The 17,361-nt window shown below is 29.8% G+C and overlaps 1 protein-coding gene across 6 annotated transcripts in view; it reads left to right on the forward strand.

Moving 5' to 3' along the window:
• shot (dystonin-like protein short stop) overlaps positions 1-17,361 on the forward strand; it is a 149,228-nt gene that overhangs the window by 24,931 nt on the left and 106,936 nt on the right. The window contains exon 1 of one of the 6 annotated variants that reach the window (XM_065513709.1): positions 9,324-9,637. The exons of 1 other annotated variant lie outside the window; for it this stretch is intronic. The gene's annotated coding sequence lies outside the window, so the exon portion shown is untranslated. Of the gene's footprint in view, positions 1-9,323; positions 9,638-17,361 lie in introns of those variants that run through there. 4 more of the 6 variants (XM_065513707.1, XM_065513704.1, XM_065513714.1 and 1 more) reach the window with 4 other exon arrangements.

The raw sequence follows: 17,361 nt of genomic DNA on the forward strand, positions 1-17,361 counted from the left end.
TTGATCTGAAAAGTGGGCATCTTAAAGCGGGTGTCTTCACGACATCTAGGTTAACCGAGGAATGCCGGGTATCCCTTAATGAGATAGCGAGGCATTCTAGGATAACGCTTATATGGGTCCCTGGTCACGATGGAGATCAGGGTAATTGTATAGCAGACGAACTGGCCAAAAGGGGTGCGATGATGCATGATGGGTAGATAGACCACTTTTTTGGTATTTCCCTTGTTAAATGCAAGATGGCTGTTCAGCGGACACTATATGAATCTGCACAAAGCAGGTGGACCAATGAGTCTTCCTGTGTTATAACAAGGTCTACTTGGCCCGTATATGATGCCAGCAGAACGAATCTACTTATGGAATTTCGTCGTGAGCAAATAAGGCTAATTGTTTCCTTCATTACAGGACACTGTATAATTGAGTCACATGCTAGGAGACTGGGCCTACGGTACAATGACTACTGTAGGATCTGTCATAATAAAGAAGAGGAGGAGATTGTGTCTCAACTATTCTGCCAATGTCCGGCTAGGATAAACCTGAGGGAAGGCATCCTCGGAATACCATTCCTATCATGCTTAGATTAGCTATCAAGGATGAGTCTTAGACGAATCTACTCTTTCATCAGAGAATCTGGTTTGTTTAGCATGGAAACACCGGGCGTATAATAATATGGATATAATGCAGAAATAATACTGTAACATCGTAGATTTATAAAAAAACATTCCCGAAATTTACCTATAAACATTTTAACCTAGTAAGTACCCATTGAAATATGACCTGTTTTCAATAATTAGTTAACCACACATGATCGACAAAATGTTATATTTTTCTTAAGTTTCATCAAAATCGGCCCAAAAATAAATAACATTTCGCTATCTTTCAATTAGAAATTCCAAATATTGAAAAATTTGACCTTTGACCTTCACGATTTAAGGTTTAACGTGTTCCAATTTTAGTAAAACTTTCAGAGTATATTTAGCATTATCTGGACTATAATCTTCTGAATAGGTTTTACTTAAAATTCATAACTGTAAGGAAATTGGGCTCATTTGCCAAAGCATGGCCAAAAATTAGTTTTTCGATAATCTCAAAATTTAAATTGCAGGTACGGAAAAACTATAGGTGGTATTGTCATACTTTTTTCACATTTTTATTCCCTATTATATTCGCAATAAATCCCAAGAAGATTAAACAAATTCTGAAATTTGTTTAACAAAATTTTTAATAATTTGAAAATGGAGTTTTGAAACTTCCGTTTAAAAATTTTATTTTTTTGGTCATACCAGCGAATAGGTTAACGGTATCCTACGACGACAAAAACAAGTAAATATGGATATATTTTATGTACAAATGAGCTTTTATTTTAATATTTCTTAAAATATGTTAATTTTGTTCCTACATTTCTTGTTCTAGTGGCCTGGACACATTAATGACCTGTTGAATTTTTAATAACTTTAACATTTTTTAACCAATTTTTGTGTTTTATATCATATTAGAACGACAATTACGTACACATTTCGCTTCTTTTAAATTAAATTGCAAAAGTAATTTTTTAATGGGAAAATTTTTGCAAAAACTGAAAAAATTGTATTTTTTCACTTTGTAAATGCATCTCAAAATTTCAGAAGGCTTGCGGCAAATCTTAACCCCAACCGATTTACCTAAAAATTCTTCAGGGTGATTTTTTTACCAATGTTCACCAAACTGGGGGTGAGACTTGCAAAAATCCAACTTTCGTTAATTAAGGGCCACCCAAATGTACATATCATTATCATAATATAGAAAAGACCTAACTCGTGTTTTTGTTTGTAAGCCCAGATTTTCGTTTATTTCTATAAATGATCAACTCATATATCATTTTTAGCCAGGTCTTTTCTATATTAAGTAAATCATCCTAATCTATATTTCCGTTACCGTTCCATTTAAACTCCCGAATCTTGCTTCCTCAATATGTATTTTTAATAGACGTCATTAAAATGACATTTTTAAAATGTCTTTCTTATTTTTTTTTCTACAAACAATGACAATGGAATGTCGGGACAATGACTAAATACCGGCTCATTATGTCACCCGCACCTTTTTCAAAAACAAATATTCTTACAAGTCAAATTTGACTCTGGTTTGTTCTAAAAATAACGATGGCTTAAAAAACAACACTCTAATCGATTCACTTTATTTATTCATTTCATTCAATGGCTTCCTTTTGCACGATCACATTTAGATACTCATTACAGCAAAACAAACAAACGAACGAACACAAAAGAAACTGTTCTCCGTTTGGAAGAAAATGAATGTAAAATTCACAGTAGGTACAAGTTGTTGTCGATTCAAATTGGAATTAATTATAAATGACACATTCACGAAGAAAAACAATTCAATTGTACGTTCACTCTGTCTTCACTACTTATGTAAATTTATAGTTGGTTGTTATTGTTGTTGTTGGATGGATTCTTTTACATGTGTGTCATTCTTATTGGAATTTGTAAAAAAAAATACAAAAACAACAAAAATTACAGGTTATTGTCATTTGTAAATAACTTTAGCATACAAGTGAGAAGAAGAAGCAAAGAAGAGAAACAATCTTTCTTTATTTACCTTTTTAGTTGTTGTTTTTGTTGTTGTGATTGCTGTTGTTGTTTAAGCAACACACTTGTATTTATGTTTGTTTTGTTTGTGTAAGAATCTGCTGGCTGGTTGGCTGGTTTGTATTGATTGCGCCACCACTCACTTAATAATAACTTAATCTTCTTAATTTTAGTTCCTCTTCTTTATTTTTATTATTTATTTTTTTTTTGTTTTTCATTACTTAGTATGTGTCTGTCTACCTACCTATACCTAGATACATTCCTGTATTGGCCACTTCTTAACTTTAATTTTCTTTAGTTTTGTACCTATTTCTTATTGAATTCATTGAAACAAAAAAAAGTTTAACAAAAAACAAGAACAGAGTTATTATAGTTTGTTTACATGACCAAATTTTTGTTGTTATTGTTAAAGACACTTTTTAGTCTTCTCTAGAAACAAAGAACAAGCAAAATAGTAAAACAGAAACAAAAATAACAAAAAAATTGCAAAAAAGAAGATTAAAAAAATTAAGAAAAAAGGTGTTCAAAACTTACAAAATTTAAATCTGAGTTATATGAAGAGGTTGAGCCAGTTGTAGAGAGCAAATGAGTTTATTTTATTCAAAGAGACAGAGAGAGCGCGAATATGTTTTAAAAATGAGTGGGTTTGATTTTATTAATGAATTTGTTGTGTGTTGTTTTATTTTTTAGCGAGCATAATTGACAATCTTTTAAGGTATGAGTTTATTTTTCTTCGTGCTTATGTACAATACTCGTTCTCGCATTAATTAATAGATTTTTTTTTGTAGTTGAAGTGTATGATCTATGATCTTTTGATGTTGCCAATTTGTCTTTTTTTTAAAATATAATTTAGCGATTTGAAGTCGTATTCGATATTTGCGATCACCATTAACTTGCACAATTCAAAATTATAATTAAATTGACGAAAAATGGAATCATCTATCAGAGCTTGGACAAACAAATACCTATTGGCCCATACTTTATAAAATGTTTCAGAATTTTCTAAAGGATATTTATCAAAGTTTTAACATATTCCTATTCCTTTATCATTCATATCATTCGTATACGTTAGAGTTCCTACACGGACAAATTTTCCGGGGAATATTTATTCCTATTTCTTCAACTTTCATATCGTTAGAGTTCTGACTCCGAACAATTTTCCCATGAAATTCCGTTTCTTCTGAAAGTTACAGTATTATTTCTTCACAGATTAAACAGATTAGTGTGATTTATTAACAATCAAATAATTCGAGGAACATAGCTGACAAAGAAGAATTACGATTGAAATAAACGAATTATTGTCAATCCAACTAAAATTTCACAACCACAACAGAAAAATTCGTTAATTATCACAACCAAAATTTTTTATTTTAAACGGGGAGAAACTTTGGACCAACATTGGTCCAACATTACTGATTTTTGGCTTAATTTATTAATAAAAAGTTCCGGGAATGTACAGACTTTTTTTATAACTTCCCGGGAATGGAAATGTTCCGGAAATTTAGGAACCTTAGTATCAATGTATTAATATGCCGAATATTTTGCATATTAGGGATGTGATCTTAATAGTTGCTAAAGTTGCTATGATAAGACATTATAAGTCTTTATTATAACTACGAAGGGATTATAACTACTAAGAAGTGGTTAAACTACCTCACACAGAAAACTACATTATCCGCACTAACAGTAGCTTTATTGGCGTTTAAATATGAATTTTTTATTGATCCTAATCCATTCAATTATGCCATGACGCGATATGAGCACCTAATCCATTTAATAATAAAACGATATGGCAAAACAGTTAATGGTGCTCACGATCGCAACTCGATACACTTAACAACGAGATACCTATAGTAACTTAAACAAACCGGGGGTACATTTCATACGAAATTTAGGATGTTTTAATTTTGCCTTGGAATTCTTTAAAAAATCTATTTTAAGAAATCTGTCTTACATTTCGAATGGAGAGAACATACCCAATTCAATATGACAAACTTATAACATAAACTTATAAGTTATAATGCATCATACAGAACATATAAGTGGTCACAATCATCGCAAGATCCGAAAAGTGGAAAGGATGGTCTCAGAAGTTGTAATTGGGCCAAATGTCTTAAATTAAAAATTTTATTACATAAATGTGGAATTTTTCAATGTTATCAGGAGCAAATATTTAAGAATCAAATTCTTATTTGGAGCACAGTTAATGCTAACTTTAGTGAAGTAAATTTCGCTACTATTAAACTTCATTTTAAGTAAAAATAAGTTAATAACCAAAATATCAAAAATTTTGTTAGTAAATAATAAATATTGTGAGTATTTCTGTTAAATTTGTATGAAAATTTGTATATTTAAAAAAAATTGTCTGAATTTAGGGATGCTAAATGGAGATCGATATTTATGAATCATGGGATTCAGAATTTGGGATCCCGGAGTTTTCATTATTTTGTAATCCCATATTAATTTTTTTTTATTGAAATTATTTTTAACCTACACGTTTTAAAACGTTAAATATTCAGACTATTGGTTATAATAACAGGTCATTTTGTACACAAATCCTCTTAAATGTCCATTACTTTGCCTCTTTTTCCTTGGAAATTGGACTCATTCCTTAGCAAATTCATGGTTATAAAATCTGAAGATACTGACTTTGGGATATAATCAGGCCTGTCACACATTTTGTTCGGAATGGTTTCAATTCCGTAGTTTTTATTCCGTTCGATTTCATTTTAGGTTCTTCATATTCCTTGTAATTTAATAATTCCAAAAATATTTCATAATTCTGTATTTCTGATTTTAATTTGACAGTGTTTTATACCCTACACCACTGTAGTGGGGAGGGTATTATTTTTCATATTAAAACCAATGTGAAGGTTTTGGTACAGAAAATGATTAAAAATTTTAGAAAACCAATTAATTACAATCAAATATCAATTCCACTTTGAAAACTGAAAGTGGTTTCTTTCCGAAAGAAATTTTCGTTTAACGTTTTCTGAAGAAGCAAAATATGGAATTAATTCCACTTCCGATCGGAATGGAATTCTGTGACAGGCCTGATATCTTACACATAGTAGTAACTCTTGTTTTCCCACTTAAGATGCAAAGATCAATGGAAATTGAACTCATCCCTCAACAATTTTTAATTTATTTTCTATCATGCTCTATTTAGGTATCTACTCGTTCTATCATACTATGTTAAAGATTCTGATAATGGGTTAAAATAGAAAATCTTATTAACTTTGGTCCACCCAGGTTGACACTTTTCCTTTGAAAATTTTCACTTATCTCACAGAGAATTCAACATTTTCCAACATGATCTGTTAGGGATGCAAGATAAGCTGCTAGTATAATTAATAGTAAAATTATACTAGCAGCTTACCTTGTATTCCAATACTATTAAATTTTATCCTTCCACGTTGCATGATTTTTCTAGAAAGAATACATACATATACTGACGAATGCTATTTTGGTTTAACTTATAAGGTAACTCAATTAGCGGGATTACGGCTATTTAGACTGGTTTATTTACGTACGGCAAGGAAAGGTTTTTGACCTAATTCTTATGCTTTTATTGAATATTTGATAGCAATTGTTATACCCTACACCACTGTAATGGGTAGGGTATATTGGGTTAGTGCTGATATTTGTAACGTGCAAAAATATTGTCCCAACAAACCTGCTCAGGATCACTCCATGTAAACCTTGTAATCAAACCACAGGTCGCAATTTCAAAGATAATTCGACAAAATTTGGTACCAGCTTTTTCTCCAAGGACGAATTTTGCAATAAAAGGCAAAAATTGTATGTCTTGAGTTACAAAATATTTATTTTGATAGTTATCCTACTCGCATCCCACTAAGCGACCAAAAACCTCTTAAAGGAATGTACCTAAGCTTTCTTTTGAGCAAAAAAAATTAAAAAATATTCATTTTGAAAAAAAAGTAATAAGGGTACTCATTTAAACGCTTAAGTTTCCCATTTGTGCAAGTGTGCAAATTTGCGCGACGTGTTTCATGAACCCACCTTTACAATTTTGTGTAAGTTTATACAGAAAATTTATATGTATTTGAAAAATGTCAAATAAAAATAAATTCAACAACATTTTTTTTCAAATTGTATAAATTTAAATTTTAAAAATTTTGAATGAAAGTTAAATCTTTGGAACAAATGATGGTATACATAATGTGGCAGATTCTGTTTATGTTCCAGCTGTTGGGTAATTTTTTCATACACAATGCCATTTAATCCAATTCTGTTCCATTCTGTTCCAAAGTTACACAATTTTCACATGCAAAAAAATTTTTATATTTTATTTGATTTTTATTTCTTATAAATAAAAGTAAACAAAAGCAGCTGATTCATCAAATGCACAATAAATTCAAGTTTGCGAGTCTAAATTGTCGCGCAAACTTATCGGAGTTGTGCAAACGAATTTCCATACATTTTTTGACAGTTCATTTGCGAGAGTGTAAAAATGCACAGATTGCACAGTTTGCGAGACATTTAAGCGTTTACATGAGGACCCTTAATATTTTGCAAAAGTCAAAAATTGTATATCTTGAGTTACAAAATATTTATTTTGATAGATATACCACTCGCATCCCACTAAGCGACCAAAAGGTCTTCAAGGAAAAGACATAAGCTATCTTTTGAAAAAAAATCAACGAAAATATTTAAGCTTTCTTTTGAGGAAAAAAAACAAAAGAGCCCATTTTGAAAAAAGTTTTTGATATCGGAAAAAAATGTCAAATTATTTTGTGAAGAAATAGCTATCTAAACTATTTAGGACACATTTTGCTAAAACAATGGCCCATAATCATAGTCAAACACTAAAGTCGGTTCATTTTAAAAACAACTTTAAAATAAAAACCTGCTTTTTATTAATTTGCAACCATAGTCAAAATTAAAGTATGTTTTAAATTGAACCGACTTTAACTGGGTGCCACCGCAAATGTAGAAAATGTTTTCATACAATATACAACAAAATACAGACAAGTGGCAACGCTGAACAGCTGACATACAAAATTAAAAAAAAAAACAATAAAAGTAAGAAAGAAAGTTGTTTGTTGTAGAAAAGATAAGATTAATTAATAATAATTACGATATTTTGGTACTAATTTTATTGATAATTCAATTGATGATGATTGATGTTCAATAATCGCAAAATCTATACCAATATCTTGTAACTTAAACATTTTTTACTTTGTGACGAACTTTTTTACTCGGCGAGAACAGCTGATGCTGTTGTTAAACGAGTTAAAAACAACTTCAGCTAGTTTTATATTTAGAGTCGACTTCAGCGTCAGAAGTATACATTAACTTGTCTATGATAGACCTAAAGTCCACTCTTAAGTAAAGTCGAGTTTAATTCTCTTAAAAAGTACTTTATTTTTGACTATGATTATGGGCCAATATGTTTGGCCAAATTGTAAAATTTTGACCCCCTCTAACTCAGAGAGTTCTTGACCGATCTTGTTGAAAAATTGTGTCTGAATTACTATGCTATCCTTGGTGCAAAAATCCCAATCGGATGACGTCGATTTCAAAGGTTGGTTCACTTGACATGAAATCCCTCATATACAAAAGTCATGTTACCAAATTTTATAACGATCGGTCCATAATTAGACATAGTTCCCATATGAGGCCCTCTTCTGAAAATCATTTTAACGAATATAGATTACTTAAAAATATTGGTATTCAAATAAGTTTCATATTTACAAAAGACATGCCACGTAATTTTATTGTGATTGGTCCATAATTAGTTATAGCTCCCATATAAATTTTAAAAGAAAACTGTTATAATCATCTTCTAGGTGTAGGGTATTATATGGTCTGGTTTCTTACTTGTTTTTTTTTTTTTCAAAATCTGAAAAAATTGAATTCAGAGGCAGTCTATGTGGCACGTGTTAACATTATTCGATTAGACCCAAAATGCATAGCTGAACTATTACATCAAGTGCTCTCAGTAAAATTAAATCAAAGCAACATTTAGATACAATCTTGAATAAATCAGAGGAAAGGAATGACAATTCTTTAAATGTTGCATTGGCGAAACTGGGTTCGCACATTAGGAGCGCTCGTCTCATCAGAGGTGCTCGACGCCATTGGCAACCTCCCAGTTTAATCTAATCTATGGCAAATATTAAAAGCTCAAACAACTTAAACAAACGTTTAGCGATTTTTTTCAATTAAGCTCAAAATAAAGCTGTGTACAACACTGGTAGATGATCTTGTCTGTAAGTGTAGTTTGTGTCTTAAATTTGTATTAAAAGTTTTGTTCGTTTTCCAGTCAGTCAGTCAGTCAGTATGTATGTACTCCCTTTAAATTTATATTAAAAGTTTATAAATTACAGTCGAGTTTATTTCGTACGGTACGAGTAGGGTTTTTAGAGAGTAAAAGTTGAATGGAATGAGCAAAGATTGACTCAATATCTTTGCTACAAGTGTCTGGCTAGTAAGTATCTCTCAGATTTTTTGTTTTGTTTAATTTTTTATTTTTTTTGTTGGTTTAAATCCGCTCTGCTGCCTGCCTACACATTCTCTGAATAGTTTTCGTGTTGTTTTGTATCTGTGTGCTTGGCGGAGAGTGTATAGAGTGCATCTACTTGCGACTTGCACATGTAGTTGTGGTATTTGGTTGTAGGTTTGTGTTCGTATTTGAGTGTGAGTGTGCTGGGTACGTTTATTATTAAGTTATGAGCACTTTTGAGGCAATTTGGTATCGATTTTGAGTTTAGTCCAATTTGAACAACGGTACCGAGCGGTATTCTCGTCTTCTTCTGAAATATTAAAATTTTTAACAAAATAAAAATACAAAAAACTAGCAAACAAATATAGAAAAAAAAAAGAACAACAACATTCAGAAATTGTTAAACTTTTTTTGTATTCGATATTAAACAACAACAACATAGAAACACAACAAACCATTTGTTGTAATTCCAAAATACAAATAAAATTTGTTGATTTGTTTTCGTTAAAAATCGTACTTGTGTGTTGTTTGTTGTATCTGTGTTAAAGCAAAAACAAAATATGTGTGTGTAGCAACGGGAGTGTGTGTGCGTAATTGAAAAAAAATATTTAATTGAAAAAAAAAATTCAATAAAATAATAACTTTACAACTTTTAAATACATACAAATGCATTTGAATAAAATTAATTATTAATAAAATATAAAATAAAATATTAAAATTTGTTGCGAGCAAAGTGAAGAACACAAAGATACATATTTTCAAATTGGGATGTTTGAAAATCAATTGATTCAAAATTAAAAATTAAATCAAATTTTATAATCTAAAATGTATAAAATGGCAGTGTGTGTTTGAGTATTTGGACTTTTTGTTGTTAATTATTATTTTATTGCTGTGATTGGTAGTGCTGATGATGATGATGATGACGACGTTGTCGGGGTCGGTCGGTGTGTGTCTCTTTTATGTTGTTGTTTTTGGCTTTGTTGTCCAAGGTATTAACTTGGCTCGACTCAACTTGTCTGGCCCGACTTAGTGTGATGTTGTTGTTTGGCTTAATTTCAATTCATCGAGTTAACAACCAGTTTTTTTTCTTCATATTTTATTTCATTTGATTTTGTTTTGTATTTCACTTTAAGACTGGGTCGAATAACAAATCTATACTTTTTTTTTGCTCAAATAACACACATCAACTTCAGTAATGTTTAAGTCGTCTATCTTGCTGGGTATTAGCAACAATCAGCCAGAAAACTCTAAGAATAATATTAACAAAAAGAACAACAGCAAAAAGCCCAACTTCTAAACCTAAAATCTATACATTTCGCTTAAACCAATTTTGTTTCTTACAATCATTCACAAAGATATTTTTTCTTTAAGCCAAAGTCTAAACAAATACATACTACCATGTACGTGTTCCAGTGCTTTTATAACGCTTACAAAAGTATCTAAAAAATGTTAAAAAAAAAAACAAATCAACCAAATAAAAAAAGCTTAAAAACTATCTAAGGAATTTGTGTGTGTGTTTTGGAACAAACAAAATTGCGTTCTCATGACTGTTTTTTAAATCTTTCTTATTTTTCGTATTTTTTTTTGGTCTCTCATTGAATTGACTTAAGTTATTTTTACCTGTTTTCATGTGTGTTGTTGCTGTATTAGAAAACAACAACAGCAACAACATCAGAAATACAAAACGTGCGACCAACCAACAAACAAAAAAAGCCAAACGTAAAAAATGCATTAAAATAAACAACAACAGCAGCAACAAAGAAATATAAATAAAAAAAATAATGAAAAGTTACTAGATGCGCGCCCTACCTTTATCCACTTGAATTTGTGTGTCTGACCGTAATGCAAGAAACGGCACCAGCAACAGCAATAACAACAACAACAACAGCATTAGTGAGAGTTGTGAAAAGAAGTACAAAACAATCTGAACAAAAATGTTGTGCAAAAAAATCAAAACCAACTAGATGATTATCAGCCCCATTCCACAAAACCCTGGCAAAACGTTAGAATTAAAAATTATAAAATAGAGAAGATTAAGATTAAAAGCCTGTCACAGAATTCCATTCCGATCGAAAGTGAATTAATTCCGTATTTCGCTAAAAACGAAATTATCTTTGGAATTAAATCACATTCAGTTTTCAAAGTGGAATCGATATTTCATTGGAATTATTTGTTTTTCTAAAATGTTTAATCAATTTTTGCATCAAAAACTTCACTTTTGTTTTAATATAAAAAAACGCTGTCAAATTAATATCAGAAATACAGAATTATGAAATATTTTTAGAATTAATAAATTACACGGCATCTGAAGAACCTATAACGAAATCGATCGGAATTAAAACTAAGGAATTGAAACCATTCCGAACAAAACGTGTGACAGACCTGTATAAATCATTTATAAAAATGTATCTGACAAGAAAGTTTATTTCGATTCAGTTATTAATGTTGGAGTTTTTTTTAGCATTTTTTCTTATTTTTTGAATAAGAAAATCAAATATTCTTTGGAAGCGGGTTTAAAAAATTTAATTTGGGCTGTTTTCTCTAAATGCGTGGTCCTTAAATAGGATTTTTTCCTAAAATTGGACTCATGCATCCAAAAACCAAATGTTAAACAATTTGAGGAAATTTGTGTAAAAGTAGCAAAAATTTCGGAAAAAATTTAGAGGCTTTTTAAACCACTACACAATTTTGAAGTATTGTGGTTCCAGTAGTACAAATATGGTAAAAATTTTAAATTCTATGGAGAAGTTTTTTTTTAATTTTTTTTTTCTAAAATTGTGAATGTTTTTAGATGTTTCTCCACATAATTTATGATAACTCAAAAAAGGTTAGTCCGATATTATTGAAGTAAACTCAGAAAATTTACATAACCTTTAATCTGCTTATATATTGTTATTTAATCGGCTCAGTAGTTTCGGAGTTATAATAACAAATTGAAGCAAAAAATATATTTTTTACGCGAAACATCGTTATAATGAAATTCCCGAAATTTCCCGGGAATTTCTAAAAAAAATTTTTCCGTGAAATGGATATTATGGAATCATTTGATTGGCAACAAATTTGTTCATCAAAACGAATCTGAAATAAAAATATTCCACAAAAACTTCAAGTCAACAAATCATATTTTATAAATGAAATTCTCTAACATTTGCAATATATTTATTTCATATTCATTGTTGCTTTGGTTACAAACTAAAGGCATAAAATGTAAAATGTTCTTCCAGAATGGGACAGATTTATAAAAGAAACCCCGCAGCTGAGTTGGATTAAAACAAATGCAAAATTCCAACCGTTTTAATACGTCAAATAAAAAGTAAAATGAAAAGAAATTTAAATTGAAATGAAAAACACACAAGTCGTTTTGAAACTAGGGAACGAACGATCTCGTCAAGAAAAAAAAAGCGAAAACAAAAATAAAATTCCTAAACAAATCATGCAACATTGTTTATGGCTGCTCTCCCTTCAGTTTCAGCAATTTACAGTTGCTTGTTTTACAAATTCACTTCACTTCACTACAATTTCATTTCACTTTGCGTTCAGTTTATTCAATGATTTATGATTTTTGTATGTGATTTTATTTATTTATTTTGTTTTTGTTTCTATTTTTTCTCTTTGTTCATATTTCTTTTTATTTTATTGTTAATATTTTATCATTTTTATTGTCGTTAGTTGAGTTGAGTTGAGTTGGTTTGGTTGCTGTTGAATATTTTCAATCAAGTACTTTAACAGTGATTTCACCTTTTCATTACGCTACTCACTCTGGTCTTTTGGTTATATGTGGGACTTCCACTATTTATTTATAATTTCTATTTTTTTTTCACCCGTTTTTAATGATATTTTTCCTGCAGCAACAACTATTACTGCCTGTATAAAGTCATAAAACAAAAGTGTTTGGTATCAACAACGAAAGTGTTAACAGAAGAAAAAAAATAACATTCGCATAAACACCTCCACTAATGAGAGGAGGCGAAGGAAAACGTTGAATTAGAAAATGAAATAAAATATTAAAAATATAAAATTACGTTTACTACTATGTACTACTTACTACTCGTATCTTAAACAATTCAAAATAACATTCAAACTGTCTCATTTATTATTTTTTTTTTAATTCTCTCCGATCTTTTCATAAGGGTTGCCATATAAAATCAGGCCTAATAATTGTTTATTTTTAATTCTACATCCTGTCGCTCAGAGTTTCAATTGAAATCCATTATTATTAGAAGTTAATTTTGAAGTCATTTTAAGCATTTTTCACATTTCTTTGGCTCTTTGAAAACTGCAAAAAGCAGATAAATCTGTTCCTATGGCAGCACTTGTTTCCCGCTCGCTCTCATTTGCGTTTGTTTAATAAATAAATAAATAATTTATCATATCTAATCATATGGCAGCACATGAGCTGATATTAACAACTACAGCAACAACTGTAGCAGCAGCAAGCAAATATTATTCGTACAGAATACAATTTGTTGAAACCAACAACTATAACAACAAAAAAAACTAAAGTATCGTAAAAAATAATAACAGCAACAACAAATTGCCAAATGAAATTAACAGACATATGATTTGATTATACACTGGGTGTTAGTTAGTTAATGATGTGACCTTAAAAATACTAAATAAAAAAAATATATAAACAAAATCTCACGATAAATATCTAAGAGAATTTGTAGCTTGTTGCTGGTTATAGTGTTTGTCTCTGTTGCACTGTTGACAACAGCAATTATCTCGATGCATCCATCGTACGTTCATACATAGTAACTTGCCTAACGACCCACTAATTGTGGGATACCCCAGCCTTAACTATCTAGCGGTTTTGTGCAACTTTCTTCTTTCATTGAGCAAAGGAAATTTACACTTGTCAATCGTAAATTCATACATATTTTTATTTCATTCCATTGCAGTATTTCATCTCAGCATTGGGTGTGGAATTCAAATGCTTATTAGATCAGTGGTCGGCACTCATAGCCACCGAACGCCTCACAACACGAATGTTAGCGAAACCCGTTAACATTTTCAAAAGGGAAACAAATACATTTACCGATGTGGCAAGTTCTGTTTGTGTTGGCCACTTATGTAGAGCCTTCGAATAAGAAATTGTATTCTGAATTTGTCATTAGCGATTTCAATAAAACTTTTTGTTTATGAAATATGACACTCACCCCTATCGCGAATCAATATTTCACATGAAATATGTTCCCTTTTCGCATATTTCGTTCATAAACTTTGTTCACGTGAAAAAATTCCCCAACATGGGAAATTTTTAGATAGAATTTTGTAAAAAATTTTCCCTTGGATATTTCATGGGAACATAAATTTCACATGTTCTTTACGATAGGGGTGGGGTGACTTTTTTTTGGAATTTCATACAACTCTGAAAATTTGAGTCAAATCAGATAATGCTAACCCCTGCAAATGCGTTTATACGAGAAAAATTTATTCTTTTTCAGTTTTTGTAAAATATTTTTTATTAAATATGAATTTTTAATGATTTGTAGCTCAATCTTAAATTATACAGAAAATGATTCCTAATTTCCTGGACTTTATCCATTCTAAACAGGGAAATAATACAATAAAAGAATCTGTTAATTCCCGGGATTTTTTTTAATAAACAGTTAATTCAATTAAAGCTAAATTCAAAATTAAAAAGATTTAAGGTGTCCGTCTAAGTTAAATCTGGAAAAAATGTGGAATTGGTTTCTAAATAGAAAGTTTTCAAATCAGAATGTATGAATATAAATCCATTTCAACAACTATTATTGACATTGTTTTCTATAAATATGAATATCCTAAGAAGTTGTAAGGTGCTCAACAAATTTTCAATTTATATTAGTCGACCTATTAGAAAAGTAAATTTTCCTGTTTTTAATAAAATGTATTCTGTACTTGTCTCACAGAGAAAACCGTTTTGCTTATTACAACCAAATTTATGGCTAATCGAATAATGCAGTTTTAATGACCGAATTTTTTTCTTGTGGTTGAAAATTTTAGTTGTGATGACAAAAATTCAATTAGTTCAAATAAATTTCCGTTGCTAGAATCGAAAAAATTAAGGGATATAAACAAATCATTCGATTGGTAACAAATCACAATGTATCTGTTTTATGCATGTAAAAATAATACTGTAACTTTAAGAAGAAAACTTATAAAGAAATTTATTGTCTGAACAATTTTAGTTGGGGTGACATAAGTTCGGTATTAGTTCTTTACAACAAAATGTGCCTTACGCGCCTTTGTAATTATGAAAATCAATGGATATAATCACAAGGAATATGTTTTATCTGTGCGTACATAATACTGTAACTTTAAAAAGAAAACTTATAAAGAAATTCCCGGGAATTTGTTAAAAAATATTACCTGGGATTCCCAAATACCTGAATGTCCCTAATGTCTTTTGTTGCTTTCTTTTCCAAATCTCCTGCGTAAGTTTTTGCTGACATAATTTAATGTGTTGTTTGTTTTTTCTTTACTTGGGCGTAAACACTCAAATAGAAAAATTAAATAAATTGGTTTCAATTGGCAACAATTGGTTTTTTATATCACAATCTTGTTGCGAACTATAGAATTTATTTAGACGATTTTCAAGCAAACGAATACATGATCGTCATACACTAAAAATGTCCAAGATTATGTTTATTTATACGTGTTGACTGGGCTGGCTATTGCAGTCAAATAGCATTTCGGAGGGTAATTTGGAAGAGGAATATAACAGATTTTTGAAGTGTAGTGTACGAAGTACGAGTACAACATACAATAAATAAAGAAATAAATAAATTGGAGTGATGTGGCGTTGCGGGTCGTGGTGATGTGCCGTGATACACATTAAACTGATGTATGTTTGTACGTACATACGCACTTATGATAATGTACGTGCGTGAAACTCATTGAAATGTCATAATTTATTAAAATAAATTAATGAATTTTTATTTATTTGTTAAATGCACACAAAAACCTTATTCGTCAACTGAAGTTTGTGCAACATTTTTTTTTCAATTTTTAATTTTCAATTTCAATGAACTCAAACGACATTGCTGTTGTTGTTGTTTTAAATGCGGTTAAAGTTTAAATACAGACACACACACAAGCAAATGTGGCACACTCCAACACAACACTCAGATACTTAAACATTTAGATACGTTGTTAATTGTATTGTATTTTATATTATATTGTATGTAGATCAATAGACATAAAATAAATTTAAAACATAAAAATCTGTTTCAATAGCCATAATCAATCCCAATTGGGTGTGTGTGTGTCTGGTAGAGCCGGTAAACAAATTTTGTGGGATTGCAATAAAATTTGTTGCCACTTACGAAAAGCCCATGAATTTAATTGTTTTTTAAGAAATTTCTAAACAACAACAATACAAAAATCGGTTTCATTCTTAAGAACACCCTGTGTGCTCTTGTCTGAATGTTTGAGAAAACTGATGCTGGCTGGCATTTGGCCAATTGGATCAACAACAATTATGTTGTCTTGTTGTAGTGTTCTATTGTGTTAAATTGCCGGGTTTTTGTTGTAGATTTTTATTTTGCCGGCAAAATATTAAACAATTTATTTTGATGTTGTTGTTGTTGTTATTGTTGTTGCTTTAGTTTTAATGTTTGTTACTCAATATGAATGTGTGCATATTTATACATTCTTCTATAAACAGATATCAAATGCAGACATATTAAATAATTCATTCATGGAATATTCTAATACATAGTACTTTTTCACCCCCGAGCTTTAATGTTGAAATTTTTAATCATTTTCACTAGAAAATTCTGTTATACTCGAAATTGTCTATAGAAAAAAACAATTTTCTAAAAACTGTTATACACAAATTATTTTATAGAAAAAACTGTTATATAGAAATTGTTCTATAAATAAATGTGTTATAAGAAATTTGTCTATAAAAACAAAACAGTTGTACTCTCAATTTTCTATAGAAAAAACTGTTATACACAAATTGTTCTATAGAAAAATCTGTTATACACACAACTTTCTAAAAACTGTTATACACAAATTGTTCTACAGAAAAAATTTTATATGTACACATAATTTTCTAAAAAAAACTGTTATACACAAATTATTCTATAGAAAAAATCTGTTATACACAAATTGTTCTATAAAAAAATCTGTTATCCACACAACTTTATAAAATCTGTTATACACAAATTGTTCTACAGAAAAAATGTTATATGTACACATAATTTTCTAAAAAAAAACTGTTATACACAAATTGTTTTATAGAAAAAACTGTTATACACAAATTGTTCTATAAATAAATGTGTTATAAGAATTTGTCTATAAAAAAGACAGTTTTACTCA

Source organism: Calliphora vicina, chromosome 5, assembly GCF_958450345.1.
Source record: "Calliphora vicina chromosome 5, idCalVici1.1, whole genome shotgun sequence".
Lineage (NCBI taxonomy): Eukaryota > Metazoa > Arthropoda > Insecta > Diptera > Calliphoridae > Calliphora > Calliphora vicina.